The sequence below is a fragment of the Tyto alba genome, unplaced genomic scaffold (assembly GCF_018691265.1).
Source record: "Tyto alba isolate M040663 unplaced genomic scaffold, T.alba_DEE_v4.0 Super-Scaffold_6, whole genome shotgun sequence".
Classification (NCBI taxonomy): Eukaryota; Metazoa; Chordata; class Aves; order Strigiformes; family Tytonidae; genus Tyto; species Tyto alba.
The window spans coordinates 34589225-34607393 of record NW_024881327.1 but is presented as its reverse complement, the minus strand read 5'-3'; the positions used below and the strand labels follow the sequence as shown (position 1 = coordinate 34607393).

Genomic DNA, 18169 nt, shown 5'->3' with positions numbered 1-18169 from the left:
TAAAGGTCAGTTCATAAAATACTGGTTTAAGAACTTTTCCTTTTTGCTACAATTTGGCAACTATGTATAATGGGTTTTTTATGCCCCCTTACAGATAATGTCCTATAACATTATGTCTTGGTTCAGGCTGGAATAGAGTTCATGTTCGTTTTTGGCAGCTGGAGGAGTGCTGATGCACACTGAGATTTCATGGACTCTCCAGCTCTGCGTGCCCTGCCTGTGTGCGGATGTGTGGGAGGTGGGGGGGAGCACAGCTGGAACACCGGGCCTGGATTAGATGCTATTCCATGTCATGTGAAATTATCCTCACCATATAAAGGAAGGAGTGGGCGGGAAGGCATGCTCTCACTTCCGGGATTGTTGCTGCTGTGTTTCAGGGTCGCTAGATGGGAACAGGCAGGTGTTGGTCGGCGGGTGGTGAGCAATTGTATTGTACATTACCTGTTTATACTGTAACCATATTATTTTATTACTCTTATTAAACTGTTTTTATCTCAACTCCCAAGTCTCCCTTTGCCCCTCCGATTCCCTCCCCCATTCCCAAGTAGGGGAGGGTGGGTGAGCAGCTGCGTGTCATTTAGCTGCCGACCAGGCTTAAACCACAACACATTACATCCAATTAAAATCCAAAGTTGTGTCTAAAGAGAAAATCTAACAACCTATGTTTGATAGTTTCATTAGCAATAGATAAGCAAAAAATACTTCTTGCATAATAAAAGTATAAATATTCAAAAATGTCTCTAAAAATTTACACAAGTATAGTACTGGAAATATTCACCTTGCACACCCATGGCCTGTTGTGACAAAGGTATTCCCCTGCAATAGGAACCAGTAAAATATCTTCCATTCTTTTAAAACTCCAGAGATAAATTAAGCCTCACAAGGTTTCCACTCTTGGCAGTGCAGTAGCAAAAAATGTTTAGAGAAGTCCAGAGGACATGTCTATGTGTGAGGGCAGCCACAACACTGTCCCAGATGGGGTGAGCTGTAGGCTGGAGAGACACAAGAGTGAGATTTCTCCATTCCTACACAAGCACACTAGTTCTTAGCTCAAATCCTCTCATGCAGGTTTTGTTTTGTTTTGTTTTGGTTTGGTTTGTTTTTTTTTTTTTTGTTTGGTTTGGTGTATGTTTGTTTTTTTTTTTTTTTTCTGAAGGAAATGAACTGAACCAACCTTTCATTTTCTGTGGACTAGTTAGGCAATGAAATCCCAGAGTGCTTTTTGTTTGGACCTATAACCTCATGAGCCCTATTTGGAGCTACAGGTAGGCACGCACTTACCTTTGGGAAACAAATGCTTTCTTTGTCCCTTCTTTTTTGGTTAGTTCAAGCAGAGCTATTTTCTACTTAACCAATCATAGAGGACTTTGAAAATCCTTTGTCTACGACATAAAAATTCTTTAATCTATCATATGACAACTCAGTAATTTATTTTGGTCATGAGGTACTCAGTAATGTGAATTCCTTCGGGGAAAAAGGGAACTTGGAGTGAGATATGCTGAGCATCTTCTTGTTTTGATTTTGTCCCAAGCTGATAGGGGGAAGATAACAGCAATCAGGCTCTCACTTCTGAGAAATAAGACTGTAGCTATATCTCTTTTTTAATTGGAAACTTTGAAGTATGAGCATGTGAAAACACTTCTGTCTATATGGTTAAAAACACATGCTACTTTACAAATAATTTATATCTTGAAATATGACTATTTTACTGAAGAATTAACTTTTCAGTTTGAAACTAGAATAAGTCTTTTAAACATAGTTTTGTAGTTGAAATGTTTCTATTGATCATGCAGTGCTATGGAAGGTATGTTAGACATACTTTTAATATATTTCTCAGCTAAAAGTTTACAGCTTTCCTTTAAAAATATTACACATTCCGTTATTCATGAGACATCTGATTCAATTTCAGGAATATTTACCTAATCTAAAATAAGAAGGTTTATTTGTTACATGAGGCCAGATGTTGACATCAAGGGGCTGAGGGGGCAGCCTCTGTTTGTTGAGGCAGGGGCTGCCCCATGCCCAGTGCAGCCGGTTCCAGATGATTCCAACAGACCCATCACAGGACACAGCTGACTTCCTCAGCCAAGATGGTGATACCTCAGTGAAAATATGTTTAAGATAGTGCAGAAAAGTCAGGAGTGAAAGAGTGGAGTTCAGCATGGGAAAGGGGAGAGGAAAGGTGGTGTTTTAATGTTTGTCTTTTTGTTTGCCACTCTACAAATATTTTAACTGTCAGTAAACCATGATGGCAATTGGCAAGTGATCTCCCTGTCTTTATATCGACCCATGAGTTTTCTCATTCCTGTTCTTCCTATTTTCTCCACCCATATCACTGAGAAGGGGAGTGAGTGAGTGGCTGAGCGGGATTTTGGCTGTTAGCAAAGGTTAGTCTCCTCGAACACACACACACACACACACACAGAGTCCTTTTTGATGTCTAATGTGGGGCTCAAGAAATTCTAGAAAGTGACAGTAGTTGTTAAATGATCTCTCTGACTTTATCTTGACTGATAAGCTTTCTCATTCCTTTCCTTACCGTTTCTGTCCCCTCATCCCCCTGGGGTAGGGGAGGAGTGAGCTTGGTGGGGGTTTGGCTGTTAGCCAGGGCTAACCCACCACAGAGTGCTTACCATGCCTGATTCTATTTCTGAATATACTTGAAGAAAAAAACACGTCAAAATATTTTTATAGGATTTTGGAGTTACTTATATTTTGAATGATGATACATAATTATATCCTTTCGTTATAGCAGGTGCATCATCACATTTCTCTTGAAATTTCCACAATCAATCTGAAAAACAACACAAGTTCCTTTGACATATAAAACAGTCCTGTGAATAATGCTATCTAAGAACTTTTGTGTTCAAAGTTTTCCACCTAAATCCACCTGTCTAGTGTCCATGCCCAGACCCTGTGTCCCTTTTATACAACCTCAAGCTCTGAGCTCATGTCTGGTCTCCTGCATACCAGTTAGTCCACCCTGAAGTTCACTTCTGAATCACGCATTTACCCACATACAGAAAAGAGAGCTAAATCACACAGAAAATAGAGTTTAATACATTTTATAAAACTTATAAATCTAATATCACTGCGGTGATGAGGACAGGGCTTGGCCACACAAATGTACTGATCAGCATTCTACTTAAATGTGATGTTTTATTCCCCTCCTGCTCCCCATTTTCCCATGGTTTTTCCTCCCTGATCCAAATTTTTCCATCCGTTTTACCACCTTTGGCCCTTCCCCTAAGCACCCCACAGTAGTTTTGCACATTTCCACAATCCTGTTAAAATATCCCCTACCAAGTTTTTGCTAATCCCACTGGGCCCCTCATATATCTGGTAAAAAGTGTATTCTTGCTCATAAGTCCCATGGTAATCTTGTTTCTCCCTTCCTAAAGGTTACAAAATTATAGTTGAGCTTCTTCAAGGTGATGCTTGGATGACTCTGACAGTAGTCCATTCATCAGTCACCCAGGAGTTCTCACTTTTGCAATAGCCCCTGTTATCTCCTAATTGTTAAGGTTTGTGTATTTACTTACTATTTTTCCTGTCTCTTGATTCTGTTACTATTGAGTAAATTACTCAAAAAATACTCTCACAAAACAAATATCCTTACATTCCAAATATTCACATATCCTTTAACTTCCACATGTCTTTACAGAGCTGACCCCATGACTTTAATCTTACCAATACAAAAGGACTAGGAGAAATAAAGTGCTAGCACATATAAAACAAAACATACAGTGAACATGAAGTACTGTAATAATGAACTGAGAAACTGATTAAATTCAAGCTATATGGAGGCTGTTCTCTAGGATCATAAAATAAGCATTTTTTCTATTTATTTGTTTTATTTTTTATTTACTTTAATCAGATTCAGCATAGAATTTTCAGTGCGGACAAAAAATTAATAAAAAACTAAGTGAATTTTAGTCAGTTGACTGTGCTATAGTTTTGCTAGCAAAACAAAGACTAATTCTAAGCTTAAAAAACATTTTATGTCAAACTAGAATAAAAAATAAAGTTAATATTAGAATATTTCATTCTTTAAAATGATAGAATGAGGAAGTAATAGACAAAAACTATCTCCTGGAAACAATGCATTTCATAAAATCTGTATAACCTTTTTTTCTCAAGAGATCTATGCTTATATTTATTAAATTTAATAGTTTGCATGGTATGAACTGTTCAGAGACTCATATTTCATAATCTTCAGTGTTTGTTTTCTATAACAATATAACTCATGGTAGATGTATAGATGAGGTGATATGTGTTGAACTTCTAAACAGTTTCTTCGTTCTTTTATTTCTGTCTTTGTAGCTTGCATCAAAAACTCACTATATCTCCTTAAACTCAGCATCTGATTCATACGCTACATTAAAACCACTTTCAGTACATTTGTGATGGTGACATTAAAAGTTGAAAGTTGTTTATCTGCCTAAGTTTCCCAATAAATCTCTATTCTACTTAACTGAATAATAGTGTTAATTCTGTAGGGAGAAAGTCTTACTTCAGATGTGAAGCACTCAGAATGTCTTGGATTTCTAAGTAACACACACAATTTTGTCCTTGGTATGCAGTGATTGCAGCTAGTATATTTACCAGCACTACTATGCTTCTGAGATTAAAAATATATATATATATATATATATGTATGTATATGCAAATACTGGAGAAGGCTATTTGTGGCAGAGGTTTTGTGGAGACAGAGAGGAGAACTGAGAGCAGACATCATGCTTTGTGTGTCCCCCAACAAACCATATTAGAAGTAGTCAGAAAAAGGAAACTTCATGATGACAACTAAACTCTGCTGTCTCAGATAATTTACACTCCTATTTATCTTCTCTAGTTGTTCCTGTTTCAGAAGATATGAACTCTTGCCAAACCACCAAGTGCAGTCCCCAATGTTTTCTGTGTTGAGTTTTTAAACATCAAGTTTGCAATACAACTTGAATCTGCTTCTGACTTGATTTATGTTCAATACTTTCATGTGAATTCACAGTTGATTGCATGTGGTCAGTGTCCAGGCTCCACTAAAACTCATGTATTGTACCTGTACATGTGTTAAAGCTGTGCTGCATCTCTTTCCACATCCAGGGAGCCATCCTTGTTGAAAATTGAAGAGAGGGAAAGTGATAAAGATGTGGACACCAGACTGAAGACTGAAAAGAGAAAGAACTGACCATGAACTGGGACAAAGCTAAATGCACTGTATCTAATCTACCTATAAAATCAGAACTCTGAGACAGAGTAAATGTAAGAAATTCTGCCAGGATACACCTCCAAGTAGAAAACCCAAAAATACGGCCCTCCTATCTTCTGGGTATGTAAATTTATTACAATATGCCAACATATACAATATTCAGCTCTGGATAATTATGAAACAGATCATTAACTGTTCTAAACTGTCATATCTCTTAGGATCCAGGATGATATGTGAAATCATGTTAACACAGCTATGGATGTACAAGAAAAAAAAAAAAAAAACAACCTACACTAGTAAATAATACCAGTGTATCAGGAAAATATGACATCAGAAAAGATTGTGCTGTATAAAGTCAGAAAAGCATATTTTGCATGCTTCTTTATACAGGTAAAAAGGTTAACACAAATATTTAGGTAGTGAAAATATTTATTCAGATTGCATATTTCTACATTTGTAAAGAGGCTACACCTTTTTTTTCTATCCTGAAATTAATGAGGATCGTGAACTACAATAAAATCACCACAGGACTTCTGTCCTTCATTCTCTAAGCATAGCAGAATATAACAGGAACTTGTTGATATATTGTGAGAAAACACCAAGGAAAGATGACTAAAGTTCTCACTAACCTATTATGGAATTATAAAAAAACTTCATTTAGGAAGACTATTCAACCACTATGGAGTATACTGAAGATGAATTCACACCACATGGGCAGTTAAAATTTGGAAAAAATGCTCTAGTTAGAAAAGATGAGAATTGCTTGTCCAGATCAGTATCAACATGGAAGAAGGGTGAGTCAGTGCCACAGCATGACTTTTCATTAGGTGTTCATACCTGAGGTCTCCCTGCAGGGAGCATGCTCTAAGAAAAATTGATGTAGTTAAGAATTTTGGCACCATTCCTGATTTTTTACCATAAGCATACAAGCAAGTACAAATTAATGATTTCCTTTTCTGGTTTTGGTTGTGTTTTTTTTTTTGTTGTTTTGTTTTGTTTTGTTTTGGTTTGGTTTGGTTTGGTTTTTTTTTTTCTTTTTGTTTTTGTTTTTTTTTTTTTTTTTTTTGTTTTGTTTTGTTTTTTGTTTTTTTTTTTTTTTTTCCAAAGCAGCATATGATTCCTGGATTCAAGTGTTATATGTGTCACAGACAGCTTTTCATCGTTCTAGAATAAAAAGAAAACAGGAAGCACATTTAATGCCTGTAACCTGTACCACAAATGCAGCAACTACTCCTTCCTCCTGGTATATTTGGGAGTGTACATATGTCAGGCTATTTACTCCTCTTGTACATATTTGAACTGAAGCTAACCTTTGAAGAAACAGTTATATTAGGACATTATATCCTGTATCTTTCCTACTAACAGAAAATTTTTTATGGCTAGAAAATATTGTTGGAAAAACAAATAAATCTACCGACTTTTCAAGAATAAAGTTGGTCAGAAATTTTCTGGGGATTTCTTTATAGTAATTACTATTCAAATCATAAATAAGCTTCAAAACATTTTAAAATTGATTAATTTTAAGCAACCTCACAGCACAGTTCCAGATGAAACATAGACAAACTTGGGCAAAGAAGTTCTTAGGAAGCAGCATAGACGTGATTTATTTTCTTAGCTCATTTTGTCAATGCCTTTTGATAATGAAAGTAACCAAGAAGTAAGTATTTATTTCAATTAATAAAAAATATTTATTTTTTTCTATCAGTGTCTATAAGCATATGAGAAATATATGTATTTCTTTGGTTATATTCTGTCTTCTATTAAATAAATGGGATTTTGACAATTACTTAAATGAACCTAAAGTAACACCCATTTTCTCCATTATACAGTTTAAAACAAAAATGAGTTTAAAACAAAGTAAGTTAAAAGCCAGAATCAAGTATAAGGAAGCTACATCTGAAAATAAAAATATCTCAGCAGAGAAATATTTTATATACTTCGTCTTAAAGTGTTTTGCTTTGTGACCTAGGTTTATTGTTTGTAACGGATTAGTTTTCATGTGAAAAAGAACTTTGGCAGGGTAAATGTATTGATGTTGCATAACAGTTTGTATATGTAATACATTGTACTGACAGATGATAAATGATATTCATGACAATTGATGCTATTGGTGTGGGATTAAATCACATTGGCTTTCTTATAAGCCATACTCATTTACATTTTGTTTGTAACACTCTTATCAGTTAAATGCAATAAGCATTTAAGTTACAGCTTGAAAATATATTGCTTTAAATAAATATTGCATTTTTATTATAAATAATTGCATGAGAAAATATTTTTCTTTTTAAAATTTGTCTCTGGTTTAATTTTCTTGTCATACATGGCTTTGCTTAGGGGGTTAACTTTTCTTAATTTAAAAGTAGGAGTGATAAAATAATTATCAGGTTTTCTGTCATCAACCATGTTTCAGCATTACATTCTGGAGTATGACTGAAACACTGATTTGTGTATGAAAGATACGAAATTGACAAGGTAAGTATATTCAGTAGATTTTGGATAATGTGTAAATGACAATGATTTTCTTACTCCTCGCTAATTAGTAACACGCAAGCCTATTCTATCATATATAATTGTGGCACAGAAATATAATTTCAGAATACTGAATCAGTAAAAACATGAACATTTAAAGTAAGTAGAGCAAATTGGAATCAAGCCCTATGTATTTCTCTTGGCAAAACTGAAATGGAGGATAGAACAAGTTCTGACAGGTCTTTCACAACAGTTTTGCTTGAACAACTGAGTCCTAAATTACCCAAACTAGAAAAATTGGAAAAACACAAGGTTTCAGATGTTATCCTATGAATTACTACATGTACTGGGAGGCTTTATGCCTGTCATTTCCTATACTCTGCAAAATCCCATGACATACAGCCTCCTGCTGTTGATTTCCTACCTATACAGCAGACATGAATTATCAATTTAATAACAAGATGATATGCACAGTAGAGCTACTCGCTATCCCTTTTATATCACCCAACAGGGAAAAATATCAAGCGTTTAACAGAGGAAAAAATAGAACAATTTGGTGAGATCATCATTAAAAGTAATCTTTTGTTCTTCTATAATCATTCTAGAAGTGACTATAACTGTGGAAATTATAATCCAGGAGAAAATACTCTGGAAATTATAGAATGCATTGCAAACATCAGCATTTCAAAGTTACTCAGCAGATGTTTAATCTATTCTGTTCTTCTGGTTTCTGCTTTATTATAACTACCATTTTCTTTATAACATTCTTGTCCAGAGTCCTTGAAATCATATAAGAAACTAATGCAAAATCATTACAGTTTTTGTTAGATAACAAAATGAATAATAATGAACTAGATATGAGGTAAAACAACTTGTGGGAAAAATTCTGCTCCTGATGGAACCCTGCCCTGCTTACTACACTGACATTAACTTGTTTGTTTCTTTGTTTGTTTTTAATTTAAAGTTTAATGTTTTATGAATATGTAATGAAAAATGGACTTCAACAACTAATTAGAAAACCAAATTAATGTAAGTCATATAGTTAGCTATTTATATGAAATTTCACTAGAAGATGTGAAACTAGAAGTTTTTTGACTTGTTCAAGAGATGTGTGTCAGTGGAATAGTTCAGAGCTGGACATATAGTTGAAAGAGACTTCGCAGACAGTGACACAGATCTGGCAAAGTTTTAAATCATATACTTTTCAATTTGTATCTCTGCTATAAAAAAAATATAACTCTGTGGATTTTTTTCTGTAATCTTCACTTTGTACTCGACTCCTGACAATATGAACATTGATCACTAGTAGTCTACTACAACAGTTTATGTTAGTCTGGCTGAACAGTAAACTCTTATATATATGTCCCAAAATTTGTAACATCAATCTTGACCCAGAAGTGAACCAACAAAATAATCCATCTGAACATGAGCAATACCCATCCAGATTTTATCCTAATGAAGATCATGCTAAAAGCATATTCTCATTTAATGTTTAGCAGGTACTGAGAATGCTAAAACATACTAGTGCTTAACAACTGTGTTTATTACACAACAATCCTAATGATCTTATTTATCCAACAACCCATTTTCTTTGTGTATAAAGTAACAGTGACCAGATAACTTAAAAAAATTGCTTCCTAATCCTACAAACATCACAGTTTTTGATATTACACACACAGAAGAACTTAGATCAGTATTCAAGTAAAATAATCTGAACAAGAAAACTTTCATTTGCCTGATTGGCTGAACCCCTTTTCCTATAAATTTATCTACATAATGGGATTAAAGTGCCTCCTAAACTATTATAGACAAATTTGATTCATTCCCTCAGTATTTTCTAAAAGCCATTGTCTAATTTATCCACTCTATCCAAAGTCATGTGTAAGTCTGAGAGCAATTTTGTTACATATTAAACATTAACTATTATTACAGATAGTATTGAGACTGTTAATATTAATTGTTAATTACCTATTAATAAATATTAACTATTAACTATTAAATATTAACTATTATTACATATAGTACTGAGACTGTTAATATTAATTGTTAATGTATTAGAAATACTTAAGATTGATAAATAATTATCCACAGAACCTGCCTTAATTAACAGCGTTAGAGTATTATGTCTTTAATCTTTGGTACATATCTGTAGTAGTATAAAAAGACATCTATAGTCTTACTGTATACTCTACATGGCATCTCAAGTCACTTTCCTGTTTTGCCCCCCTTGCCAAATAGGATATTTGTTAGGTCACATTATCTCTTGTTTTATATTCCTTTTTAGACAATCCAAACTGCGGCATCTTAATCAAGATCCATCATTTCAGATGATGATGATGTGATTGTCAAATTTTCTAAGGGTATAAGGAAGTTTAAGGTTCTCCAGCTTGTTTATCTCTGTAACGACCTGATAGATTAGTATGGGATCATTCATCAGTCTGGTAATATCCAAGACAAAGCATCTGTAACATTTCACCAAGGCATCTTTTTTTCCTTGATCTCTTCTCCTCCTTCAATTCAATCTGATAGTATCAAGATATCACATCAAAACTACTAACAATTTTTGCTACTGCTGTTTCATCTATGGTGTCAGTTATGCTAATAACTGTCTTGAGCTGTTACAGAGTGACATATTCTGTGCTGATACAAACTAATATTCTCTCAGTGACTTCAACAGAGTTATGAAAATCTAAAACTGTTGAGATTTTTCCTTCTTGTTTTAGCAGTCCAAAGACAGTTGTTGCAATAATATTATCACTGGAATTACTCCTTTTCTTAAAGCTCCTAAGAAATCTGCTGATGCATATGATGAGTATTCCATGATCTTTCTTTGCTTATTACTTATGAAACTTTTCAGCCTTCATTTTATTATTATCACTATCATATTTTACTATCATTTATGATTCATATAGCACCACATAATGAAGTTCTCAGCAAGTATAGCTTCTGTTAATGGGAACATTAACAGACAAAATCTACGTGTGACCCTATTACTCCTGTTTTTGAGTGATCTGTGTTAGAATGCGTACTAATTCCACAGTTTGTTCCTACCTTGTTCTCTATTTGTTTTCCTAAACCCTTAAACCAAGTTCTTCATCTTCTAATGACATTTTAAAAATTTTGGCACATGTATAAATCACATTTGCCATCTTTTATCATCATCATTCATATTCTTAATGCAAGAAGACATTGTTTCAGACCTTAATCTCTTGCTGTGAAAGTAACAGAAACCTGAGATCAGATTCTAATATTTGAGTTGCAGAATAAAAATCTGGTGTATATTCTGTTACACTGAAGTAGTAATTTAATGTTCTCATTTGTTGCATCCAAGTTTACTCAGACTAGGTAGTCCACTACCTTGTTATGCAGGAAGGCTGATGCAAAAACCACACTCAAGTACATATGACCCTCTAAAATTCTAGTATACTTAACTCAGTTATATTTAAAGCCATTTTACATCTGACTGCTGAGTTACAGTTGCAAAATGTAGTAAACCTCTCTCTCTCTCTCTCTCCACTGAATAAGAGGAGAAAGAGCAGCTTTGATCAGGTTCAGCATCCATGACCAAGGGACCGACTGCATCAGTAATTGCTTTCTTTCTGTTCTTTGCTCACAATGGGGCTGCAACTGTCTTTTATCCTTTGAGGTTTCCCCATATATAGGATGATTTCTTTCTGCTCATTGGTATGGAATAGAGCTCTCAGGGCTGCATTCTTTCAGTGTCCATTTCTGATTTGTGTTTATTTTCCTGGAGCCTCTGTTATCATCCTATCACTGTATTTTCACAGCCTTTGCTATCATTCTATGCTTGCACTCTCAGGAATCCTTGCCTCACACTAGTTCTAATTAATATGAAACATAACTATGTGTACAAGAGGGGTTTTTGAAGACTTTATAATGTGTAAATTTGAAAAAATCGAATTATAAAAATGAATTTTCTGCATAGTTAAATTTTTTAACTTTGTTCCTAAATTTGTGTGGATAAATTTTAAGACTAAAGATATTTTGAATGACTTGAAAATGGTCTAAGCTAGAATATACATCATCAGTGAAAATAACATTTTTGTTGTTATTTTACTATGTAAAATCATATTTCTATATAGTGGTGTGTAGCAAACTGAAAGTATTCAATGATGACTTATTCAAGTCGTCAGGTTTTGCTCAAGTAATCCTTTGACATTTTTTTTTTATTTCTGTCTTGCTAAAGTTTGTAATGGAACTTCCTTAACCTGTAACATCACTAAAATTACATTCATATATAAATTTATAAAACACATATGTATAAATTACAGATCTATTCTATTTTTCAAACAAATCTCCCAATGCTATTATTTATAACGTATGTGATACACTATAAATAATGTATGAATATATGCAGTCGTCCTAGGTATGAGTGAGTGGTGGGATTTTTGGGTAACAGGGGAGAGGGATACAGTGATGGCCCCCTGTGAGAAGCTTCTCGAAGCTCCCCTGGCTCCAAGTCAGACCCACCTCTGCACCAAGGCCAAGCCAATCAGCTGCGCCTCTGCAATAAAATATTTAAGAAGGGACCTGAGAGGAGGAGTTGAATTTGTAAGAAAGAGTTGCAACATCTATGTGAACACCAAGGTCAATGGAAGAATGGAGGAGGAAAGATGAGAGGTGTGCTGGAGAGAGACACCCTTGTAACCTGTGGTGAGACAGCAGGAAGGTGACCCCGCCACCATTAGAGGTCTACAGTGGAGCAGACACTGATATATGGCCTGTGGAAGGCCCCACACAATTAAGGTGGCTGTGCCTGAAGGAGGCAAGGACCCTGTGGGAAGAAGCAACTCCCACTATTGTAGTTGGGTGCTGGGAGGATTGCAACATGCGGGGCTGTCCCATGCAGGAGCAACTCGGGAAATGCTGTGACCTGTAGGAGTGACTCAAATTAGAGAAAGTTTGTGGAGGACTGTCTCCTGTGAGAGGGGGAACAACCTGGAGCAGGGGAAAGAAGTTCTAGAAGCTCCACCCCACAACGCCCACAACCCCCCCCCCCCAAAGATGGAAGAAGCATCAGCATTGACTGCACCCTCCATTCCCTGCTCCTGTGCAGCTGGGGGGAGGAGGTAGAGATATTGGGAGTAGAGTGGAGCCCGGGAAGAAGGGAGAGGTTGGGGACAAGATGTTTTCAAGATGTGGTAATGCTTCTCATTGTCCTACTCTGTCTGTTAATTGTTGTTGTTGTTAGTGTCTTGTTGTTATGTTCTTTTTTTTCTTCCCTTAACAAGTCTGTCTTTCACCATGACCATAACAGGTAATTCATTCCTCCCTGTCCTATCTCAATTCCTGGGATTTTTGCTTTATTTTCTCCTTCTCAGCTCTGGGAAGTGAGCAGTTGCATGATTCTCAGTTTCCCTCTGAGCTCAAACCATGATAACAGTGTGTGTGTGTATACATATACATATACATATTAGTTAGAGGCCTTCTGCCCTGCTTCCATGCCCATGACAAGTAGAACTTAAACATGCCTCTCTTTATTTATTAGGCATAACATTTCTAAACTGTGTTGCCTGTTAACTCATATTGACTACAAGTACTGACACGCTCAACAACTTTCTATTGTCACATAGTTTGTTCTACTGAGCCCTGGGGAGAGGCGATTGTAGAATGTTTTCTGAACAAACAACAGTATTTGGCATAAGAGTGGTTTGGTAACTAATCATCAAATGGTGAGTTTTCCATGCCAAAACTTTTGAATCAATCAGGCTCTAACAGATTTCCCTCTAGGCTGTAAAGATCCATCTCTTCTGTCTCCCAGTTCCCATGACCTAATCACTGGGAATATTGCAAACCCGCTGCAAGACAGCTCTGAACACCATTTTCTGTCTTAAACAATAACAAATACATGTCCCTTAGTAGAGCTGTATAAAGAGTAGAATAAGAAAGGCATAAAATGAAAAAAAAAAAAACAAACAAACAAACAAACAAAATATATTTTGCACTACTACCAGGGATAAAGCTTTTCAAGTTCATGGGGAGTAGGTGGCAAAGAAGTCTTGAAGGATTCCCGTTTGAGAATGAGAGATAGGCACCAGTTATCTTGCCTCAAGAGCAGAAGTAAAAGAGAGTTTCATTCTTTTCTGTAGCCAGGACTCAAATCTCAGTAAATATTCTACCTAACTGTGTTTTAAATTCTTGCATGAAATTAAATGAAGAAATACAAAAAGATAAAAACCCATATTGAGAAACTATCAAGTAGAAGAAACAATTACAGAAATATAATGTGTTTTGACCTTAAAAGAGAAAAGTTCTAACATAAGCATGTAAAACCTCTCAGGTTTAAATCATATTGCAAGAATAAACAGAAATACGATTGGCAGACTAGCATCATTGTAAAAAGTACTTGACAGACCTAGAATTTAAATATGAGTGTAGTACAGTCGGATTCCCATTTCTTGAAATTATACATGTATCCCATTTTTTGTATAAGTAAATTGCCAGATTTATTTTCTGATATGAATTGTCAGAAAAATATTTTATCAGTCATAGATATGGAATTCTTGGTCATATCTGCTACATGATATCTTCAAGTCAAATTACTTCAGTGTTATTTGGTTAAACTACTTTTAATTGAGTAGAGAATTAATATAATTCAAATTATCAGGCAATAAAAGATTTTCAGGGTGCTCTACAAAAGTGTCACATAGTGTACCTATACTAATACAGTGCCATACCATTAAGGAAGTTACTTGCAAGGTACATGTTTAGGTTAATAATATTGCACTATGATGAGTGGGCTCTGCCAGGGTTCCAGTCCTGAAAATTAGTTGATGTTTTTGGCTGTTATATGGTTGTTTTCCTTCTATCCTTCTATCTTGAACGTTCAACTAAAAATGGAACATAATCACTTAGCTTTTGAAAGTTGTTCTCTTTTGAAAAGAAGGAAAGAGGAGAAAAGAAAAAACAAATTAACAACCTCTAGAGTTTTCCATCATTTGTTAGTAAAATTATATATGAATGACATCACAGATGCATATACAAAATCAAACAGTGAAAGGAATTCATTGACCATTGTTACCTATCCATTTATAAAATGAATTCCAACCATCACTTCCTTAATGTGATACACAATGAGGCACAACAGAGTTATGCATCTCAAGAACCACCACATTGTAATGTGAATGTGATGATATTCATATTTTCTTTAATTTCCTCACATTATCATTTCCTCACAAAAAAAAAAAAAAATCCAGTTCTTATAGTATCCAACAGTTATATTAAATAGCACTTCTGAAGTTCTTAAACTTTATTTGTCCTGAATCTTATCTTTATTTTAACACCTGGATTATACATTATTTTTTTAATTGAATTTTAGTAATCAATTTGGTTTAAATGAAAATTTTCAGCAGTGCAGCTCTACAGGACCATCTCCATAATACACTGACTCATACTGTTCATTGTGATGATTCCCCTTCTCCTTGTTTGTTAATTCTATCCTCCACTCTTGTCCCCAATGGACTGACTTTTTTTCTCATTCCTTAACTTTTTTTGCCCAAATTGCATCAATATCTTCCTGTTTTGGAGTCAAAGTATTTTTCTTTCCTCTTTTATGTACCCATGCCACTTTAGCACTATCTCTTTGCTCTGTTCACTATTCTAATGTCTTAGGTCCATGTTATTCCACTTTATCCTAGTCTCTCAATGACTTTATCTCATGTACTTTAATGTGACACTTCTTGGTGGTCCCATTTTTTTTTTTTTTGTTTTTCCATTTGTGAGCTCTTCCTGCTGCTCTCAGTTCTCTCTTATACTACCATCTCTGTCTCATCTCAACTGTTTTCATACTTTGTTCATTCCCTGCCAAAAAAAAAAAGTATTTTTGGGAGGATGAGGGGAATAACAGTCTGTGTAATTCTTGGGATGGATAGATTTTATTTTTTCAGGACACATTGCACCATCTGTAGATGTTCATCAGTCTTCTATATGAAGTCTTCCATCCAAAGACAATTTCAGACAGCCCACAAAGAAAGGAAGACATGAGAAAGGACTATAAGATTTTCACTTTCAGGCAAATTCTTGCTTGAAAGGTTCTATTTAGGAGCACTAAAAGAAGAACCAAATTACCTGGGAAAGAACATCATTGATTGTATATTTTATTTCAGATTAACCACCCACTCCCCCTGCACATAGAGTTGGTTTTTATCCATAAATAAATGATACCAAAATGTTAAATCATTGATATTATCTGAAGGAAAGCACCTTTAAAATATGTCTAAACATGTTACGTTACTTTGTTATTTGTACTGGTGTATTACACTGGTGTATTTTTTAAGCTCCAAGTAGAAACATCAGCAAAAAGTTGTTGACTAAAATTACATACAGATGGTAGAAGTTCATAGATCATAAACAATTTGCAACACTGCAGCTCAGAAATAATCTTGTTCTAGAAAACAAAACCCTGGCAGGTACACTAGGGAACCATTATGATCAGAAAAATATATAAATAAATTTATACTTTGGACTATATTAAAAATTATGACTATTAAGAGGATGGTTTTATGTAAGATACCAAGCATATACTCGAAAATCAAAACTAATTTAGAAGAGCTGGAAATTACCAGAGGATCAGTTCTTCATATGCAGAGGAGAAGTTCTAATGAATTAATTCTTTTGGGACTTGGAGATATGACACTACGCTGATCAGTGTTAGCCTTTTTAAACTTGCTAGAAACAGTCTTGCCCTAGAATTTGAAATATGTTTGAATAGAATAAGAATAGAGTTGTTGTTGTTCAGGATAAGACAAGGCTCTGGGGAGACCTTATAGTGGCCTTCCAGTACTTAAAGGGAGCCTACAGGAAAGATGGGGAGGGAATCTTTATCAGGGATTGTAGTGACAGGATGAGGGGTAATGGTTTTAAACTGAAAGAGGATAGATTTTTATTAGATATAAGGAAGAAATTCTTTACTGTGAGAGTGGTAAGGCACTAGAACAGGTTGCCCTGAGAGGCTGTGGCTGCCCCCTCCCTGGAAGTGTTCAAGGCCAGACTGGACGGAGGTTTGAGCAAGCTGGTCTAGTGGAAGATGTCTCTTTTCATGGCAGGGGGGTTGGAAGCAAATGATCTTTAAGGTCCCTTCCAACCCAAACCATTTTATGATTCTATGATCAACAATATTAAAGATTCAGTTCTAGATACAACACAGAAATTATTCAAGAAAAGTGGATTTTCCCTATTTTGAATATATGATAGACATATTATTGAATAATTAATCTTTATTTAACAAAATTATTAAATTATTTATCTTCTTCCATATCGGTCCTGTTTTCAACAGGCTTACAAAAACAAAAACTTGCAAAAAAGGAACATAGTCAACATGTGCTATTTACTAAGTTGTTACATTCACATTTATAGTTCTGAGTTCAGGTGATGTCACTGAACTGAGAAATGTCTTATGAAATCAGAAGTATGAAAATTATTATCATGACACCTACGTCCCACAAGCTAAATGACAGATTAAATGCTTCTATCTAAACTTGAACACTATAAGTAAAACTGTTATTTTTTTTTACGTATTTTTTTACTGAAAAAATAACTGTAACACTGTAAACACAGTATTGCCATTGGTAATATGAGCTACAGACTTTTTACTAACTTTTCAAAGCCTCAGGCTGAGCTGTGAGGCTTGCCTTTTCTCGTCTCAATCTTGACTTGCTTAGAGTTTTAAGCTGAAAGAGCAGTTATCTAATGACAAAGTGCCCATTACTTAATTTGGTTTTGTCTTGTTTGGCTTTGCATGACTGTGTTATAACACTGTTAACAATTTCTACATAGAGAGGAACAACAATTATTTATGCTCTAGAGAATGAGTGATCCATGGTCCTATAATAATCACGAAGTATCTGGGAGTACAGGACTTGGATGGCAGCAAACACCTTGAGGGTATGGACAACGAATTTCATACTGGATTTACCAACGATATCAACAGCTCCTCAGTAGACAATACTGTTAATAATTTGAACCTAGAAGCTGGGTAAAACTGATTTTAGGTGTAACAGAGCAAAGAAACAATGTCCAATGTATGGACAATACACCATGTATGGTAAAGTCAAATATAACACAGAATTACAGAACAGTGAAGAAAAAGGAAAGCATAAAGTCTGTTAGAAAACATTAAAAGATGGTCCTAAGTAGACCCCAAAGCGAGGAGGAAAACTATCACATTTAAGAACATGTTTTTCCTGGCAAAAAGGAGGAAGAAGACCCCATAACATCCCACTCCTGGGGTGCTGAGGGAATGCCAACCGTTCATCACCACATCCCTGGGACCCTGAAAACATTGGCTTGAGGTGTCTGAGAACAATGGAAATAGCCCAGAGTGCATCCTCTCCTGTGGTGGATTTGGCTGCTGGGCTCAGGTCCAGCTTAGAGTTGGTGCAACGGTGTCTTTTAAAGAGCAATCCAGTGGAGGCCTCAGAGGAGGCTCCCAGGCACCCAGCAGGGAGACTGTGGCTGGCCTCCTGTCTGTGGGGA

The 18169-nt window shown here is 35.3% G+C and overlaps 1 long non-coding RNA gene across 1 annotated transcript; it reads left to right on the top strand.

Annotated features, from left to right (window-relative positions):
• Positions 1-358: 358 nt before the first annotated feature.
• LOC116959544 lies at positions 359-5301 on the top strand. Its single transcript, XR_004405923.1, has 3 exons — positions 359-417; positions 3402-3524; positions 5101-5301. It is a non-coding gene; the product is annotated as an uncharacterized LOC116959544 (long non-coding RNA).
• The last annotated feature ends 12868 nt before the right edge of the window (positions 5302-18169 follow it).